Source organism: Silene latifolia, chromosome Y (assembly GCF_048544455.1).
Source record: "Silene latifolia isolate original U9 population chromosome Y, ASM4854445v1, whole genome shotgun sequence".
Classification (NCBI taxonomy): Eukaryota; Viridiplantae; Streptophyta; class Magnoliopsida; order Caryophyllales; family Caryophyllaceae; genus Silene; species Silene latifolia.
The window spans coordinates 225,692,058-225,712,784 of NC_133538.1; the positions used below are offsets into that span (position 1 = coordinate 225,692,058).

General features: G+C 39.1%; 1 non-coding gene across 1 annotated transcript; it reads left to right on the forward strand.

Moving 5' to 3' along the window:
- The first annotated feature begins 759 nt into the window (after positions 1-759).
- Positions 760-867, forward strand: LOC141635362 (small nucleolar RNA R71). Its single transcript, XR_012540057.1, has one exon. It is a non-coding gene; the product is annotated as a small nucleolar RNA R71 (small nucleolar RNA).
- Positions 868-20,727: the final 19,860 nt, after the last annotated feature.

Below are 20,727 nucleotides of genomic sequence, written 5' to 3' on the forward strand. Positions count from 1 at the left end.
TGGGTCTCCAACATCTTTGTATGAGCTAGGATGTTGTTGATGGTGATGCCTTTTGCTTGACTATCCTTTTGTATTTGAGTGAAAAACTCTTGCTAGTTCTTTTGCATTTAAAGGACCGCTTTTTGAACATCAAAACCTTAGTCTTTTGTTTGATTGTATGGAGGTTTATTTTGATAACCTTGGTTTTGATTGTAAAAGGGTCTTTGAGCTTGGTTTTTCATTGGAGGTGGGGTGTATGTTGTTTGAGGGTTTTGAACATTTTGGCTTTTGTATGAGAGGTTGGGATGGAATTTGGTGTTTTCGTTGTAATAGTTGGAATAAGGGGTACCACTCTTTTATGCTTGGAAAGTATTCACTTGTTCCCCTACATTCACTTTGGTAATGTCCCAAAGTTCCACAACTCTCACATACTCCACTTGGAATTGATGAAGATGCCACCATGGCATTCACATGTTGCTTAGGTGATTTGGAGGCCTCTTCAAGTTTAGACATAGCCTTCTCAAAATTCAAATTAATGGTGTTAATATGAGCACTAAGTTGAGCACCCAATTGAGTAATACAATCCACTTCATGCTTTCCTCCTCTAGTAGCCTTCCGAGGTCTACTATATTGTGAGTTACGGACAGCCATTTCCTCAATCTTGTTCCATGTTTGATTATCATCAACTTCGGTAAACATACCATTTGATCCCATATTAACAATGTTTCGGGAGTCTTCATATAGACCGTTCCAAAATTGTTGTACAAGGAACCACTCGCTAAGTCTATGATGTGGACAAGATCGGCAAGTATCCTTGAATCTCTCACATGCTTCATACAAAGATTCTTCGTCCCTTTGTTTGAACCCGGTGATTTGGGCTCTCAACATGTTAGTCTTTTCCGGAGGATATAACCTTTTTTAGAAAGAAAGTGCCAATTTATTCCAAGAGTCAATACCAAGAGTAGCCTTGTCTAGGCTCTTCAACCATTGTTTCGTGCCAATCAAATAAAAAGGAAATAAGACCCATCGAATTTGGCCTTGAGTCACTTCGGTTTGAGAAATCGCATCACAATAGTCACAAAAAGTTTCCATATGAGAATGAGGGTCTTCACTAGGCATCCCCCCAAATTAACTTCTCTCAACTAATTGTATAAATGCGGATTTTGCAATGAAATTACCGGTTAAGTGTTGTGGGGTAGGAGTACCATTTGGTAGGTTCTCCTCAGTTGGTACGGAATGTGATGAAAATTTAGGCATTTTGGGTTGATTTTATGGTTGGTATTGTGTTGGGTTATCCTCTCCTTGTCTTGCAAAAGGGTTTATGAACTCAATGTTATTTGGTTGAATGTCCACAATCTCACCAATACCTCTCAAAGTATTTCTAGCAAATTTTCTATTGTTGGTCCAAGTTCTTTCAATTTCAAGATCAATGGGTAACAAGTTACCTTGTGATCTCCTAGACATGCAAAATATCAAACAACTCAAAAACAATTAGAACAAACCTTGAGGAGTTTGACTTCCCCAAGGTAGAGAAAGACACAACTAAAAACAATCAAAGAAAATCAAATCAAGTTAACACCGTCCACGACAACGGCGCCATTTTTGGTCGGATCGGTTTTGTTACTCATCGTCAAAAGTTACCTAGACCAAAACAATATTTATAACTTCACAAACTAATATACTCTTAGTAAATAAGTAAGTAAAGTTCGGATCCCAAGGGACGGGTATTGATGTAGGATTTTCGATTGCAAATGGTTGTGTCTAAGGGTGTCACAATTTAAGTTGAGGTAGGAGATCAACTAAACTAATCAATAATATAAAAGCAAAGCAATGAAAACAAGCAAGATGATTAAAATCAGTTGTAAACAATTGATTAAAAGCACCTGGGTGTCATGGGTTCATAGGGGATTCATGGGATTTGTTCATACAAACATGTTCTCTACTAGATGCAAGTACTTATTGTTATGATGGGATCGAGTTAGTGTATATCTTACAATCCTTGAGAAGGTTTGGGTCCCGGAGCCGAATCAATTAGATTGTACAACACCTACAAGTCGACTTAATCCTCCCTATCCAACTATATGCATGGTCTAATGAGACTCGAGTTGGTTTATGTCTTACAAGTCTCATTGAAAAGGTAAGTGATGGGAAAAAAATGCAAGGATTCATAGGCTCGCATTTCATCAAACATAACATGTGCATAAGTTGGAATCACAACAAGCAAGCAAATTAATTATGAAAACATATTAGATTAAGCATGAATCAATCCCCATGTTGGTTTCCCCTAATTGCCCATTAACCCTAATTAAGGAAACTACTCACTCATTATCAAGTTTAGCATGCTAACAAGGTTGTCAATCATACTAGCAAGGCAAATCATGATGAACAAATGAAGATGATTAACAATAATTACAAAGGATTAAGAGAGAATTATACCTACAAAGATGATTCCAAATAATAAAGCAAAGAATAATAGAATTACTTGATGATTGATGGAAGGTTGTCAATCCTCCAAATAAACCCAAATAATCTTCTAATTACCCAAAATAAATGATGAACAGTAGAGAAATTAAGGAAAGATTAAGAAATCAGATTTGTATTAATGCTAAATTAAGAATTGATTAAAAGATTAAGAGAGTATTAAGACTTGATTAATATAAGATTAAGATCCTATTATGATGACATGCTAATCTAGGTAGTTGTGGACAAAGGCCCACATGCGTATGCCCAGCAGATCTGTGGACAATGGCAGCGGTCTTTTGAAAGCCACGCTCGGCGGCGTAAAAATGCTTTCGACCGGATCGTTTTAGATCGGTCGGTTTCGTCTCGGTAAGGGTCTCGAAACAATTAGTGATGTTCAGAGTCGCCACCAAGCATTTGTGGGATGCTTGGAACCCGTTCGAATCCACTTTATTCCTCGGTCAAACGAAGCACAAAGCAGTGTTTGACATTGGTACTAAAGATAAGGAATCGTCCCTCTTTAGCATCCTATCTCTAGAATGACTCTCATATGCCCTGGATAAGGTCGTCCACTATCCAAAGTTTCTGAGTAAGAGGTGAAGGTACGTATTAGGAAGGGCTTTAAACAGACACCCAATCCCACCCGCGGTAGCGGCCTCTACTGATCGATCTTGGTTGGTTGAATGCAAAAGTTCATAGAACGGTTTAAATGCATGAATTCGCATCCAATAATTTAAACCTAACATGTGTGAGCTTTCTAAGTCGGTTGATTTAATCCAAGTATCAAGTATAAGATGTCGAGTAGGAGTTATGATTGATTTGCATGCAAAACGGAAATTAAACATCCATTTACCGTATTAGGTTTTTGGCGCATAACGTGATCCATTTTTCTTAGTAAGGCATTTTGCAAATATGATTTTTGAATGAGCAAATTAGTCATTTGATCCTTCCAATATCCGGGTTGGCCGGAGTCGGGATCTTCCTAGACTAATGCTGTAAGAGGACAGACCCTGCATCAGGCAACCACACGAGGCGCGAGCCTGTTGGCGGTGTAAGGAGGTCTCCCCTGGTTTTGAAAATAGGAAAGAAATGGCTTGTTTAGGCGCGGGTCAGTCAACGATTTAAGACACATTTGACCATTTGAAAAACGTGTTGGAAAGTGGGTTTTTGAACCCGTTTTGGTTTGAAAGGGTTATTTAGACCGTATTTGTGTTGATTTGAGGAACGGGACTTGAATAATCATAGTTATTTTGATGATATTCGATGTCGGGTTCGACTTGACAAGCTTGACATGTATAGTTTTGAAAATAATTATGAACTGATTATTTTAAGTTCATTTGAATATAATTAGTCAATACTCATCATCGTACTCGGGTTAAAAACGACATGGTATGTAGAACCAAAGATGACTTTGTGTTGGTGACTAATACATTTATTTTGAAAATGTAAAGAAATGATGAAAGGCTTTAAAATACCTCTCAAAATGTAAAGAAATGAAATAAAAGGCTTTAAAATACCTTTTAAACGTAACTAACCAAATATTATAACCGAAACATGGATTAAACCCTCATGGTATTAGGAACCAAACTTGTAAAAATAAATAAAAGGGTTTGAAAATATTTGAAATGGTAAAAACCGATTAAAAATATGAAAATAGATTAAAGAGGAAAGACGGGAACAAACACGGTTGAGTCTAACCTGTACACCCCATCGAGGCGCGAGCCACTGTGCATAACAAGGGGCTTCTGTCTCAGGCCAAAACTGAGTTTTGGCTCGTCTACCCTTTGTTTTGGATCGTGTTATGCATGATTTAGCATGTTATGGTCATGAAACAAGTAAAGACATGATAAAAGAAGGATTTTTACACCCTCATACTTACATGCTTGGTTATGGCGAGAAACCGACGTAACTGTAACAACTCGTTTTGGTCGGAAAAGACTCGGTTTTAAACCGTTTTAGTAAGTAAAAAGAGTGTTTTGTTAAGATTAGTGATGGTGTAGTGGTCAAAGTGGTCGGTCAAGTGATTTAATGCACGATGACGGTACCAAACAATGTGTAAGGCTTGTATTTACGATCGGTAGGTCGTAAATACGCGTTGGATTGTGACTTAAGAAGTCGAGTCTAGAATTTTAAGGGAGAAAGAGGGGACGGACACTCGCGTAAGTTCTCAAATGGGGTCATTTAAGGGGTATTTATAGGAAAATGAGTAGTTGTATGAGTTTTGAGCGACGTGGTCACCTGGGCTGCTCAAAGAGGCGCGAGCCACGTCGCGGGTCTTCGAGTTGTCCTGTCACTTTCACACAAATGCAATCATAATTTGTTCTATCCTAGGATTTGTTGTCACATGTTTGGTGCCTGACCATTCATGAATCTGGGAAATCTTAGTATAGAAGGTTTTGAAAGGTTTGTTTTTTTGTGTTTGACTCGGTTTGACTCGTTGTTGGAGTCGGGATTGAATTTTGAGTCGGTTTTTGCTCCGGTGTCGGTTTTGACTCTAGTTAGTGTCATTGTGACCCCGTCGTCGTGCATTAAACATTCCAGGTACTTTTAAAAAGTTTTGAAATGTTTTATTTTCAAAATCGTTTTCAGTTTTCCGACGTAAAGTTTTACACGAACTGTTGATCAAACGCCGCGATTCCAAAGCATGTTATAGTCCGATAATCATCGGGTGTTTGTTGGAGTCTCAGCAGATACTGAGTATCTACATTAGTGCAATGGGGTATTTATACTAGAGATTAGGTACAAGGATTAGGGTTACTAAGGGCTTAAATGACTATTAAGACCCTTAAGAAAAGTTGAGGAAGTGCTCCTCTCGAAGGAGATGCTCATCTCCATTTTGGTAGTCTCCAGGAAATCTGCTCGTCCCGAGCGTCTTTGCAGTAGGCATGGTGGGTTCTGCAAGGAAATCCGAGCGGATCAGGGGAGAGACGCTCGGATTTGTTGGCCTCAAGACGAGCGTCTTGGCATCGGGACGCTCGGATTGGTGGGCAGGGAGACGCTCGTCCTGGGCAGGGAGACGCTCGGATCCTAGGTCAACACTTCTATTTTCTTCTTTCCTCAACAATCCTCGGGGATCTTGTTGGGGATGCAAGGATCCTTTCATCATTGCCCAATCTACTTCATTATCTACATAGGCCTTCTAGTATCGTCTTCCCTTTGATGCTTGGTCATTTAATTTGATCAATTTAGCTTCATTTTGCCATGAAAATGCAAGGTTTTCACTCCATTCCTACCAAGGGAACAAAACCTCAAAGAATATGCAAAACGGGAAACTAAAGATAGTAAATGACCTAATTATGCACTAAAAAGCATAGAAACGAGGCTAATTCGGGGACAAAATATGCTTAAATATGAGTCACATCACCAGCCTAGAACCAGACCTCATAAAAAAGGTCAATCATCTAGACAACCAAAAATTAGGCCAGGAATTGACCTTACATGTAGATGGAGCAACAAATACGAGAGGAAATGGCCTACGATTAGTACTAAAATCATCATAAGGAGATTTAACAGCTCAGGCTATTAGTTGTGAATTTAAAGCAACAAACAATGAAGCTGAATATAAAGCCCTAATAGTTGAACTCAAGGTATGTATAGATCTTGGAGTACAAAATCTCATATTAAAAAAAGATTCACTTTTAATTTCCAATCAAGTCAAAGGAACCTACGCTGCAAAGGATTCCAAAATGATTCTTTATTCAGACTATGTCAAAAACCTTTGAAAAAGTTTAGTTCATTTGACATTGATCAATGATGGGTGATGTCGTCGGGTCACATCCAATCAAACACATTTATAATACTCAACAAACAACTAGGGAGTGGTAAGTCGAGGTCGATCCATGGGATGGTGGTTACTCAAATTATTCAATCTAATTATGGTTGTGCTTGGGGTTGTCACAATTTTAATGGGTTGATGATTCTAGTCTAATAAAAGCAATAAACAAGCAACAAAAGGAAAGATGTAAACAAATGACTAAAAATGCTATGATATCATGGGTTCATAAGGAAATCATGGGAGTTGATCATACAAACATGTTCTCAATTATAAACAAGCAATTATTGTTGTAAAGGAACCGAGTTGGTTTATGTCTTACGGTTCTTAGGAAGAGTTGGGTCCCGGAGCCGAATCGATTAGATTGTACAACACATACAAGTCGACTTACTTTCCCCCTAATCACTTCTATGCATGGTCTAACAAGACTCGAGTTGGTTTATATCTTACAAGTCAAGTTGAATAGATAAGAGATGGTTGTAAATGCAAGGATTCATAGGCTTAGCATTTCATCAAACATAACATGTGCATAGGTTGACATCACAACAAGCAAGCAAATTAATTATGTGAACATATTAGATTAAGCATGAATCAATCCCCATGTTGGTTTCCCTAATTACCCATTAAGCCTAGCTAAGAGACTACTCACTCATTATCAAGTTTAGCATGCTAACAAGTTTGTCAATCATATTAACAAGGCAAAACATGATGAACAAGTAAGAAAGATTAACAATAATTAAAACAAGGATTAAGAGAATTATACCTATGGAGATTCCAAAATAATAATGCAAAGAATAACAGAAGTACTTGATGATTGATGAAAGGTTGTCAATCTCCCAATAAACCCAAATGATCTTCTAATTACCCAATAATAAACTTGAAAAATAATTAAAGGAAAGATTAATGTGTGATTTATGGAAATATTAAAGAGTAATCTATTCTAATCTACTCCTAATGAAAGCTTAACCTAATCTAAAGAAGGATTGATTTAATCTAATGAAAACTTTTTTCTGTGATTATTACAAGTGGGGTATATATAGTAGAGCATCATTAGGTTAAGTAAGGGTAAAATAGTAAATTAATAATGCTAATTGTTGGTAGGGAATCGCCGGTCTCAAAAGAGAGACTCCGGTCTCTTTTTGCTAGTCTCTCAACAAATATGCGCGGATTATGGTTCACGTAGCAAGGAAAGACTTTCTGTCCAGGAATACGCTCGTCCTGGGCTGAAAACGAACGTCCAGAGCTTCAACCCGAGCGGGTTGAAATTTACCCGAGCGGGTTCATCAGTATCCTGCTCCAGATAGGCTTGACCCGCGCGGGTTGAGCTGCTATCCCCTTTCTTTTTGCTTTTAAGCCTAAGATGCCTCTATATACTCTTTATTTCTTCTTCCTTGGTCATCATTCTTGCCTCTTCTTCATACTTAGTCCATCAAATATCGTCAACAAGCTTCCAAATATGCACGAAAGACGGGAATTTCCGCCTTATTATCTCCTTTCCTACAAAACATATAAATGCAGTTCCTTTCAGATATCTAGGTGTTACTGTCTCCCCTAAACGCCTGTCTGTCCTGGATTGTAACTGTTTGGTTGATAATGTGGTTGGAAAAATTAGAGCCTTGGGGTCCAGGAAATTGTCCTATGCTTTGGTAGAGCTTGTGTTGATTCAATCTGTTCTCGCACATTACACTGTTATTGGGCTCGCATTTTTATCTTGCCTAAGACTGTCATTGATGCTATTGAGAAGATTTGCAGACAATATCTATGGTATGGAAAGGATCCTAAAGAACATCCCGCACTTGGTTTCTTGGGAGAAGATATGCGGACCTAAGAAGCGGGGGTCTTGGTTTCGAGGACCTCCACACTTGGAACATTGCTACCATAGGAATGTATGTCTGGTGGGTGCAACAAAAAACAGATCACCTCTGGGTTCGATGGGTGCATGCAGTGTATATTAAGTCTGCTCAATGGATGGACTATGAACCTCATAGTGGAGCTAGCTGGGCTTGGAGAAAAATTTGCCAAGTCAAGAACAAGCTCAAGTCTCTTCTCTCAACAGGGGAGCCTTACACAATTCAGCAGGGGTATGATTTTCTGAAACCTCTCACTGATAAGGTTACCTGGTACCCTTGGACATTAAATAATTGGATTTGTCCCAAGCACTCTTTTCTCTGCTGGTTAGTAGCTCAGAATAGGCTACTTACACAGGATAGACTGGTAAAGATGGGTATTTTGGTTAATAATTGCTGTGAAGTTTGTGGTGTTATGGCTGAGGATCACACTCACTTGTTTTTTGAGTGTGCCTTGATGCGATGCTTGCTACGATTCAATTATGGTGCAAGATACTGTTACACTGCGCACATGATTTGTATACACCGGTGGATCACATGGAGGACCCATTCTGCTGCTAAGAAGAAGGTTGTTGGGGTTATCCTAGCAAGTCTCATGTATCATCTATGGCAACATCGTAATACTTGTAGGATAGACCAAGTTGTTCTTAAGCCTATGGTATTAGTTCAGAGGATGAAGCAAGATGTAAGAGCTCGGCTGAAAATGATTGAGTTAAAGTGTAAAAATAGGACTGTTATTGAATGGGTGAATGAGTTATGAGGTTCTTTGCTTCATAGCTTATCTCCCTAGTTTTAGGTCTTATTAAAAATGATGTAATGGGACTTTTTTGATGATTAATGAAATCTACTTACATTTCCCCAAAAAAAAAAAAAAAAAAAAAAAGTAAATAGGAAGGATTTGACGGATAAAATGGTCATGAAATGTTATAAAAGTATGCAAAATAGGTTCAATTAGGGGACTAAATGTGCGCAAATAATGGTCACATCAAATATCCCCATACCGAACCTTTACTCGTCCCGAGTAAAGAGGTGACAAAAACTAGACCTTTATTTAAACTAACCTAATAACATAGCCGATATGAGACAATTAGCGGGTCTCACTCCGCCCCTTCAACTCACAACAAGACAACCATGAGGTAGGATGCCTTCTTGCAAGGCAAGGTGGGTCTTGCCAAAATGGCGACACATCCAATCATTAAAGCACACAAAATCAAGTAATGGATGCATCTACAAAATAATAGCCACTTTCCTCATCTAAGTGGCGGAAAGTATCTAAAGGGGAAGCAAGTCAAGCTAGGGTACCTTTGTCCTCAATCGTTAAATGCTTTTGTCGAGAATAGACTCCCTATGGTGTTAGAAACACTGGAGGATCGCAGAATTCCCCTTCTTGCCTAGACAAGAAGAAGGGTCGTCCTCTCTCTACCATGCACAAAAATGGATACGATGGATAAAGGGATCAATAGATATTTGAGTTTCATTTGGGAGTTTGCTTTGTTGTTTGTTTTTCCCCCCAATTTCTTGTGGCATATAACATTTGAGAACACTTTCTTTTGCCATTTCTTTTGATTTTTGGCATTTCAATACTTGACAATTTTCAACTTTTCTTTGCATTTCTTTTGAAAATTTTCAAAGTCACCCCATATTTAGTGAGGGTGCCTTATATTTGAAGCATAGGAGTTTTCATTTTTGTTACGCCTCTTTTCTTTTTGATGTAATTTGCAAACTTTTTCTTTTCTTTTCATTTCTTGAACTCAAATTTGAACAATTTCTTTTTGTGCCCATTCCCTTTGATGACAAAATGTATGGTAGAACATGGATGAATGATGGTTGCATGGTTTCAAGGGTCACCTTGGAATAAACGGTAGCCAAGGAGTTATCACACCACAAGGTACTCTTGACTAGGCCTTAATCCATGGGTCAAAGGATACTAGCATGACACATCCTAGGGTGTTTTACAAGTATTCTAACAAGCATAGTTTTAAGAAGAAAAAGCATCTACTAGGTCCTATATACACTTGTCAAGCTTCCCAAGTAGACGGTTTCACAAAATGTTTCTAACATGCAAACTACATGCCATGATGCAACTAACATATATACATCCTAATGCATATGATTCTACCAACTAATATGACAAATAATCTAAATGCAAGTCCTAAATTCACATTGTTTTTACCGCATCCATCAAAATAAAGCCACATAGTCATTAACATAAAGAGGAAAAATGAGATTCGAAAGATCATACCATGCGGTCGTCAATATCCTCATGTCTTGGATGTGGCGTAGTCGATCAATGTGAACAAGGATAGACAAACATAATATATATACAAACAATATATACAAGACTACACTACAAAGGAAATGAACATGTTTTTGGGTTTTTGAATTTTTCAAATTTTTATGGTTTTTGATTTTATGAAATTAAAGAACATATTTTTGGGATTTTTCGAAATTTTTTCAATTTTTATCATTTTTGGAATATAAATTCCCATCCCCCACTTTATTTTGGACATTGTCCTCAACGTACATGTAGGAGTAGGAATAAAAAGGATAAACATGTTATTGAATTTTTTGATTTTTTGAAATAAAGTACAAATGCAATGATATGATATGAATGAATGCATGCTCTAACTAAATGCATTTCTATATGACATATATAACAAATGAATACAAACTAATCTACACTAGATGATGCATGTTTTCTAGTAGACTATGGTCACCTATGATCAAACCTCCCCAAACCGATTAAACACTATTTCTAGTGTAGAAATGAATAGGTTTGGCCATTAGTAACTATGCATGAATTCTAATCTATATGCAACTATCTACATGAATCATGTGGGATAAATACAATGCAAACTAATCTAATCATGTGAGGTATATTACAATGTAAACTTTACATGAGAAATAGGGAAAGAAAGGTCTAACAATCACGATCTCAATCAAAGCCTCTATCATTAAGGCTATCATCATCTTCAATTTCTTCTTCTTCTTCTTCCTCTCCTCCTATTTGGTCATCTTCATTCAAGCCTTGGTTTGGGAACACAAGGTGTGGTTGCACCCAAGAAGGCCTAGGACCATTAGGATCAATAAACCCTTGTTGTGCCATATGATAATATTGAGGATAAAGGGCCAAATAGTTGTCTTCTTGCCCTCGGTGCATCCTAACATCCATGTTGCTTATCATACCCATCAATATATCCATGGCCGATGGCGGGCTACTCGGGCGAGCGGGAGGAGGTGAAAAGGGTCGGTAGACATGGGGGTATGGAGGTATCTCCGTATAAGAGGGCCGAACACTATGAAGGAATAGTGGAAATCCAAGGCCTGGACTTTGGGACGGTGCTGGTGCATGGGAAGGAGTAGAAGGTGCCTCCTCACGTCTCCTAGGTGGTGGAACCCTAATACTCTCAATGGGGAGGAGGTAGCTCGGCATAGGTGCAAGGTAACTCGACCTAGGTGTGATAGGAGGAAGGTCCTAACAAGGAAGGGTGAATGTAGTGCTTCCCTTGGTGTACCAATCAATACCTCCCAAATCATTATATTTGCACCATTTGTGATGCCTAAATATGACCCTCTCATTAAGTAAAGTATCTCCGGGTAGAGCCTCATACCTCCCATCATCATTAAACCCCGGACATAAAGCATCGGCCATCCTAGTCACAAGACCACCCGTCACAATTCCCTTTGATTTTTTCGCACCCCTGGATAGATTTCGAAATCGGACAAGTAATTCAAGAGCGGGATTAAAGTTGTACTTTGGCAAACCTTGGACATTCAAATATGACTCAAGAAAAGTCATGTCAAGTTGACTCACACATCCCGTGTCACTTCTACCATGAATAGTCCCCGCTATAAATTGATGCCACATCCTAATAACCGGGTGATGAATGCAAAAGGCATGACACCTCTTAAAACCCTCGAATTCAAACCCGGTGATTGCTCTCCACAAATGTGACTCCGTGAACCCCACGGGCTTTTCAAGGTCGGTCTCGGGTATCGCAAGACCAAAGATTTCACCAAAGGTACCCAAATGCATTTGATGGGTCTCATTACACAACCTAAATCCCAAAGACACCCCATATGTCTCTCCTTCAAACACTTTGAGACTAGAAAAGAATTCCAAGGTGAGGCTAAGTGTGTTTCCTCATGCATATTAAATAAAATCTCAAGACCCATTTCTCTAAATAAGGACTCGGTTCGTCCTTCAATACCAAGTTTATCCAAAGTTTGACGACAAATGAAACGAGTGGGTTCGAACACCTTACCAAGTAGTTTCAAAAATCGCCTCTTATGCTCATTTTTTATGAATACTACCTCCGGGAAATCATCAAGTTGCTCAATCTCCGGTACTAGCTCCTCTTCTTGCATTTGGAACTCCGGTGGAGCATTAGAATTACTTGCTTTCCTTCTTTTTGATCCTTTATAAGTAGTAGCCTTACTCTTGCCCCAAAAATTCATTGTTGTAGTCTTGAAATCCACCAAGTATCACTACTCAAGAATGCCACAAATCTTCACAAAGAACAGCCAAACAACCTTAAAAATGCCTTACTAGAACACTAAAAGCAATGTAGTGAAGCTAGAAGGCAAAAATCAAACCCGAAAATCAATTGTCGCTCACGGATTTTTGGAGCTCCAATTTTTGGAATGATGAAAATGGGTGATTTTGAGCAAATAGAAGGTTGGAAAGTTGGTTTTTATTGTGTAGAAATGGATTAGAATGATTTTTAGAGTAATTAGATGGTGATTTGGTTGGATTTTATGGTTATTTGGGTGAGTTTTGTGAGTTGAGGTTGAGTTTGAAGGTAGAAGATGAAGATGGTAGGTGAGCTTTGAGTGTAGAGTGAATTTTATAGCTGAAAAACAAGGCATTCACGGGTTAAAGGATGAACACGGGTGGGGTAGTATTATTCTGCCCGTGATTCTGGGAAAATTCAACATTCAGAGGGTGGACCCGCTCGGGACAGATCTGACCCGCTCGGGTTAGCTTAGAACCCGCTCCAGATAATATCAACCCGCTCGGCTTGGCAGCAAAGACGAGTGTCTTTCATAAAATCCGCTCGGATTCTTTGTCAGAGAGCTTTTCTTCTTTTCCTGGCCTTAATCCGCTCGGATTTGTCTCGGGATGCGCATCTTTTTTGAAATTTTGGCCCAACACCTTTCTCTTGATAACACACTTACTCAGAAGCCCAAATTTTCCATTTTATTCATTTCTTTACATTTTTCATCTTCTCATTTTTATGAATTTCCTTCAAAAACTCAATTAAAAATATGAGATCCCTCCCTTTCATCTCTCATGCAATTAAATGAATGCAAAATGATACTAAATGCATATATACAAATTAATGGTTATTAAGGAACTCCATCAAACCAAAGATTATCAATAAACAATTTCATGGAAGATTATCACTAGCACTCAAAGCACGTAGAAGTCGGTCAAATTCTTAGGAGTGGGACATGAATAAGCATGCATAGCAACACAAGATTATGCAATTGAAAAATGCCCAAGTAAAAGACCGAACAAGCATATCAAGAGCATTATGACAAAAATCATAAGAGAAATGATGGATGGAAGAAACATGAAATGGGTAGTTGGTTGGCAATTCACTCAACTCATCCTCCAAAGAGTCAAAATCACCACATTCAACGCAAGTACTCTCATTATCATTTAAGGTGATTTCAAGGGTGTCTATTTGGGGTTCCCAAATGTCCTCATATTCTTCATCCCAACAAGGTCCATTATCAAAGGGGTTGTCGTAACAAGGCTCACCAAGTTCAACACAATTGTCTCCCTCAAATATGTCATCCTCAAAGGGTGAGTTTTCACTCAAGCTCATATCCATATCATTCTCACTTTGCCCATTAACATCAAATCCCATGGAGTTTGATTTCATTGAAACACAAGAAGAGTAGGATGACGGCATCCAAGCATTAGTTTCACAATCAAGAATGTACTCCTCCTCATCATCAGTCTCCTCATCTAGCACTCCATCTTCCCAAGGTGGGGTAATTTTGTGGGCATAGTAGGTTGACTCGAGGTTATAGGAAGGTTTCTCATCCTCACAAATCTCATTTTCATCATAGTTTTCCTCAATGAATTTTTGAAATGTGGTTTTTATCGCTTCTATACCTTCCTTGGCACTTTCAAATATGTCATGTATAGTTTGCTTGAGACTATGAATGGTCATGAACTCAACAAATTCCCAAAATTCCTCACAACTCATCTCACATATCCTACCACCACTCAAGTGAAATGCCAAGTTGCGAGTCTCAAGGTTCATGCCATTATAAACAACACAACAAGCTTCATAATTTGAAAGAGTAAAACCATGATGCCAAGCATGAGTCATATAATCTTCAAATCTAGCAATGTACTTATCAAAAGACTCATTTTCATGTTGCCAAAAAGTGAATGTAGACATGATAACATATGAAATAGAACAAGTACAATAAAGCTCAAGAAAAAGAAGCACAACTAAAACTAGACAAAAGAACAATTCAAATAAACAACACCGTCCCCGGCAACGGCGCCATTTTGATGGGTGATGTCGTCGGGTCACATCCAATCAAACACATTTACAATACTCAACAAACAACTAGTTAGTTGTAACTCGAGGTCGATCCATGGGACGGTGGTTACTCAAATTATTCAATCTAATTATGGTTGTACTTGGGGTTGTCACAATTTTAATGGGTTGATGATTCTAGTCTAATAAAAGCGATAAACAAGCAACAAATGGAAAGATGTAAACAAATGACTAAAAATGCTAGGATATCATGGGTTCATAAGGAAATCATGGGAGTTGATCATACAAACATGTTCTCAATTATAAGCAAGCAATTATTGTTGTAAAGGAACCGAGTTGGTTTATGTCTTACGGTTCTTAGGAAGAGTTAGGTCCCGGAGCCGAATCGATTAGATTGTACAACACCTACAAGTCGACTTACTTTCCCTCTAATCACTTCTATGCATGGTCTAACAAGACTCGAATTGGTTTATATCTTACAAGTCAAGTTGAATAGATAAGAGATGGTTGTAAATGCAAGGATTCGTAGGCTTAGCATTTCATCAAACATAACATGTGCATAGGTTGACATCACAACAAGCAAGCAAATTAATTATGTGCACATATTAGATTAAGCATGAATCAATCCCCATGTTGGTTTCCCTAATTACCCATTAAGCCTAGCTAAGTGACTACTCACTCATTATCAAGTTTAGCATGCTAACAAGTTTGTCAATCATATTAACAAGGCAAAACATGATGAACAAATAAGAAAGATTAACAATAATTAAAACAAAGATTAAGAGAATTATACCTATGGAGATTCCAAAATAATAATGCAAAGAATAATAGAAGTACTTGATGATTGATGGAAGGTTGTCAATCTCCCTATAAACCCATATGATCTTCTAATTACCCAATAATAAACCTGAATTACTCAATAATAAACTTGAACAATAATTAAAGGAAAGATTAATGTGTGATTTGTGGAAAGATTAAAGAGTAATCTATTCTAATCTACTCCTAATGAAAGCTTAACCTAATCTAAAGAAGGATTGATTTAATCTAATGAAAACTTTTTTCTTTGATTATTACAAGTGGGGTATATATAGTAGAGCATCATTAGGTTAAGTAAGGGTAAAATAGTAAATTAACAATGCTAATTGTTGGTAGGGAATCGCCGGTCTCAAAAGAGAGACTCCGGTCTCTTTTTGCTAGTCTCTCAAGAAATATGCGCGGATTATGGTTCACGTAGCAAGGGAAGACTTTCTGTCCAGGAATACGCGCGTCCCGGGCTTAAAACGAGCATCCAGAGCTTCAACCCGAGCGGGTTGAAATTGACCCGAGCGGGTTCATCAGTATCCTGCTCCAGATAGGCTTGACCCGCGCTGGTTGAGCTGCTATTCCCTTTCTTTTTGCTTTTAAGCCTAAGATGCCTCTATATACTCTTTATTTCTTCTTCCTTGGTCATCATTCTTGCCTCCTCTTCATACTTAGTCCATCAAATATCGTCAACAATCTTCCAGATATGCACGAAAGACGGGAATTTCCGCCTTATTATCTCCTTTCCTACAAAACATATAAAATACACAAGGAAAGCAAATATGAAGGATTTGACGGATAAAATGGTCATGAAATGTTATAAAAGTATGGAAAATAGGTTCAATTAGGGGACTAAATGTGCGCAAATAATGGTCACATCAATCAAATACCAAGAGACTTAAACACTTAGGCTGATGCCCTAGCTAGCCTGGGATCAAATTTCAGCCCTACTGTATTTGATAAGATACCTATTGTTCATCTGCTCGAACCAATCATTACAAAGCCTAACCAAACCTGCCCTATCAATGAGGACACGAACTCTTGGACCAAACCATACTATGACTGGTTCTTACAGGGAATCTTACCCAAAGACAGGCATGAAGCAAGGGCCCTTAGAATTAAAGCTTCCACCTATACTATTATAAATAACATCTCGTTTAAAAAGTCTTAGGCTGGACCTTTTATGCGATGCTTGGAACTTCATGAAGCCAAAAAAGTTATTAAGGACATACATGATGGATACTCTGGAAATCACAAAGGCGGCAGAAGCCTGGCAAGCAAGGTTCTAAGGACAGGCTGCTTTTGGCCAACACTAAGGGCTGACTGCCTAACTTACAGCTCAAATTATGAAGCCTGCCAATTTCATTCTCCATTCATCCATCAACCATCAGAGCTACTACATTCCATTTCAGCTCCCTGGCCATTCATGATGTGGGGAATGGACATTGTAGGCAAACTACCCCAAGCTTCTGGGCAAAAAGTCTACATGTTAGCCATGACTGATTACTTTTCAAAGTGGATCGAGGTTGACTCATACAGGCAAGTCAAGGAGAAGGACATCATATGTAGATATGGCATCCCCTCAGAAATAGTTTGTGACAACGACACTCAGTTTATGGGAAAAAGAATAATGGCTTTCTGTGCACAATGGAATATCAATCTGGCGACCTCTACACCAGGCTATCCAAAAGCCAAAAGCCAGGCTGAGTCCAGCAATAAAGTGGTAATCAGCTACCTGAAGAAAAAAACTAAAGAGAAGAAAAGGCAGATGGGCTGAAGAACTCCCTTTAGTCCTCTAGGCTGACAGAACTACACCTAAAACATCCACATGCCAGACCCCTTACTCTCTTGTCTTTGGCTGCGAAGCAGTGATCCCAGCAGAAATCCATGTACCAACTACTAGAAGCAGCCTGAACACCGTGGAAGAAAACAAGCCACTACTGCAAGATAGCCTGATCTTGGCTGAAGAATTAAGAGATGCGGCCAAGATCAGAATAGCTTCCTACCAGCAAATAGTAGCAAGAAGCTACAATAAAAATGTAAACATCAGGGTATTCAAGGAAGGAGACCTAGTCCTACGTAAGGTCTTCCCAAATACAAAAGACAAGAATGCTGGCAAACTTGCTCCTGCATGGGAAGGGCCTTACCTGATTGATTCAATAGTAGGGCAGGGAGCTTACAAGCTACAGACCCTGGATGGAGAAATGATCCCCAGATCTTGGAACATCTCCCATTTAAAACTATTTCATGTATAAACTTATTATCTTATGCTTCAACCAGGTAAGACTATTAACTTTATCTCTTACTTGGCAAAATTCTATGTGAGACCCCCCTGAATGAAATAATCCATGACCTTTCTATGCTCCTAATATGTGCTTTCCTGCTAATTGCAATTTTGCCTGAATACTTGTCTGTTATATTCTTACTTTACTCCTTGCCTAATATAATTACAATTTTATCATATTAAATCCTGAAAACTTGTTTCACGCCTTTTCTATAATTATCTAGGTCATTACAATTTCAGGCTTAAACAAATATTCAGGATTGAGGGTCACCCCACCCAACCTGAACAGCATCTCAGAAATGCTTCACAAACTTTTCCATTTTTGCCACATTTAAAAAATAAACAAAAACTGAGCTCAGTATAAAAAGATAGGTATGATGGTGGAATAAAACCAAACCACTTATCTTAAAGCCCTCCTGACAGGCAACCACCCCTCTTACTCAAAAAGCCCTCCAGACAGGCAAAAAAGCCACGATTTCCTGAACGGATTGAGGGCCATAAGCCCTTCTGACAGGCATTATCTTAACAAAATGGCTCAAATTGCATTGTTGCAGGTACTACCTAATTAGACCAAGGCACACAATGGAACAGGAAAACAACTTCAAATTATACTAAGGAAAAAGCAAAAAATTCAAAGTTTGCCCAGGGAACATCCCCCCTGGGTAGGACAAATACCAACCAGCGAAAAAATCAAAGATAGTTTGTCCAGGGAACATCCCCCCCCCCCGGATGGGACAAAAAATATTACCCTAAACTAAAATTATCAGCCTACCTTAGGAGTAGTAGTAGAACCAATGCCCTCATCAGCTGCCTCCTCCTCTTCATCATCCTCATCCTCGTCAGCCTCATCGCTTTTTTCTTTGGACGAGGGAGAATCAACCACTTCATCAGCATGCAGCTTGTAATGATCAGGATAGGTGTCATTGAGATCGGCCATTTCTTGCTCCGGGTTACAATATGGCCTGACTTCAACAGGCTCCTTCATGGCATCTACACGACCTTTGCCAAAGAAGTACAAGGCATCATCCTTGTACCTGCCCTGCACCACATCCCTTTCAGCAGCCAGCTCCTCATTTACCTTCAACTGATCCTGGATAGACTGCTTTTCAGCCTTCAATTCTTCCTGGACTGTAACAAGCTTAGCCTGGATGGACTTCACAACATTCTTAGCAGAACCCAATTTTGACGTCTCAACAACCAGCCTTGACTTGCCTGCCTCATTCAATTTCTTCAAAGACTCATTCTCATTCTCCTTCTTCAACTCTTCCAAATCCGTCTTCAAATATTCAGCATCTTTCTTCAGGCATTGCACCTCCCAATCTAGAGTCTTTTTTTGGCATTTGAAGATCCTAGCTCACAAGCACTCCTCAACATATCATTTACATTCTGCAAGAAGATCACGAATCAGGCAAACTAGAACAAAAATATACAACCAAAATAAAACTAAGGAGTAAAAAACCATAATTCCCGCAGCATGGTAACCAGGTTAGCAGCATAATCCCTAGAACGGTACATAGCAGCCACTACCTGGGCATACATTTCCTCAGCCTGATATTTGTAGTAAGGATCATCAACTAGAAAAGAGTGAGCTTGGATTTGTTCCTTAGCAAATTGAACATCAGCAAGCCTAGCCCTAACCTCCCTAACCTCACTTACACCACCAACTCCCTCAGAAGCCTCATATGACCTTTTTCTCTTATTAGCCTGACTAGGCTCATCAACATCAACCACAACCGGAGGAGGAGATACCAATTGAGCCTGATGTGCAAGGACCTGGACTTGCAACGTGCTGTCACTCCCTGTAGCCTCACTGCTCCGGGACTTTTCCCCTGTAATCTGAGAAACGCTCGCTTTTACCAAAGACAGGCCAAAACTGGCAATCCTTGTAGAAGCCCTAGTAGCTACACGACAAAATCCTATATCAGTAATACTAACATATGTTCAGGAATCAAAATCTACAAAGAGAAGACAAAAACTTACTACCTGATGAAGGGGCCCCTAAAGCCTTGGCACCTCTAGCAGCCTTATAAGTGCTCAATTTATCCTTCTTGAAACGAGGCAAGGGCTCTTGACCAAGACAGGCAGGCCACATCCTCTCCTCATCCGGCAAGGCCATAAAAGCTGCAATCCGGTTAGCCGAACCCTCAGCATGGGGATTACAAGCCCAGTCAGCCACTGTAACACAACACAAGTAAGTATATCATTAAAATTTAATCTACATACTACTATAATCTGAATTGAATGTAGGGTAAAAGAACTTACCACCCTCCACAGCCGGATAGTTAAGATAATCCAAATCAGGGGAAACAGAATCTGCCCTGATGAACATATAGGTTGTGGCCCAACCCTTATCATCACCTAGATCAAAGTTGGTTATCAAATGAGTCATCTTTGCCCTGACTCGAAGATAGAAGCGTCCACTGGTATTACTTTTCAAATGGTAAACATTTTTGAAATATTCAAGAGTAATCACCAAGTTGTGCTTGACACATAGGTGTTCAACAGATTGAACAATCTTCCAAACCATCGACATAAGTTGGAAAAGAGCAACCTTGATGGCCCTGATAACCACAACTATAAATGGAGAAAAGGGAAGCCTACAACCCCCTTTGAACGCTCATTCAAAGATGCAGAACCAGCCAGGACTGCACCAATTAGCCATGACTGGACCACTCTCAGGGACCCAGACCTCAGCACAGGAGGGGAGAAGACCCCTACATTTCAAGTAATGTTCGAAAGAAGGCTTCTATTGATTGGCCTCGGGGAAAGAAGCAGATAATGATTTTAGAGGGGCAAAAGTGACACCCTTATGTGTAATAGACAGAATTTCTGCAGGGGCAGAAATTTCCATAACTTCATCCTCAGGAATAATTTCTGGGACATCTACCACCACAGGAGCCTCATCAGCCCCAGCAGCAGTCTTTGGCGCTTCAGCCCTTCTCCTTCCACCGGCAATTTTTTGAATGATTCGAATATAAAGTTGATTTTCAAAGAAAGGTTTATTTCACAAAAGAATTAGAGAGATGAGAACGAAAATTTAGATAATTGAAGAATGGAAAT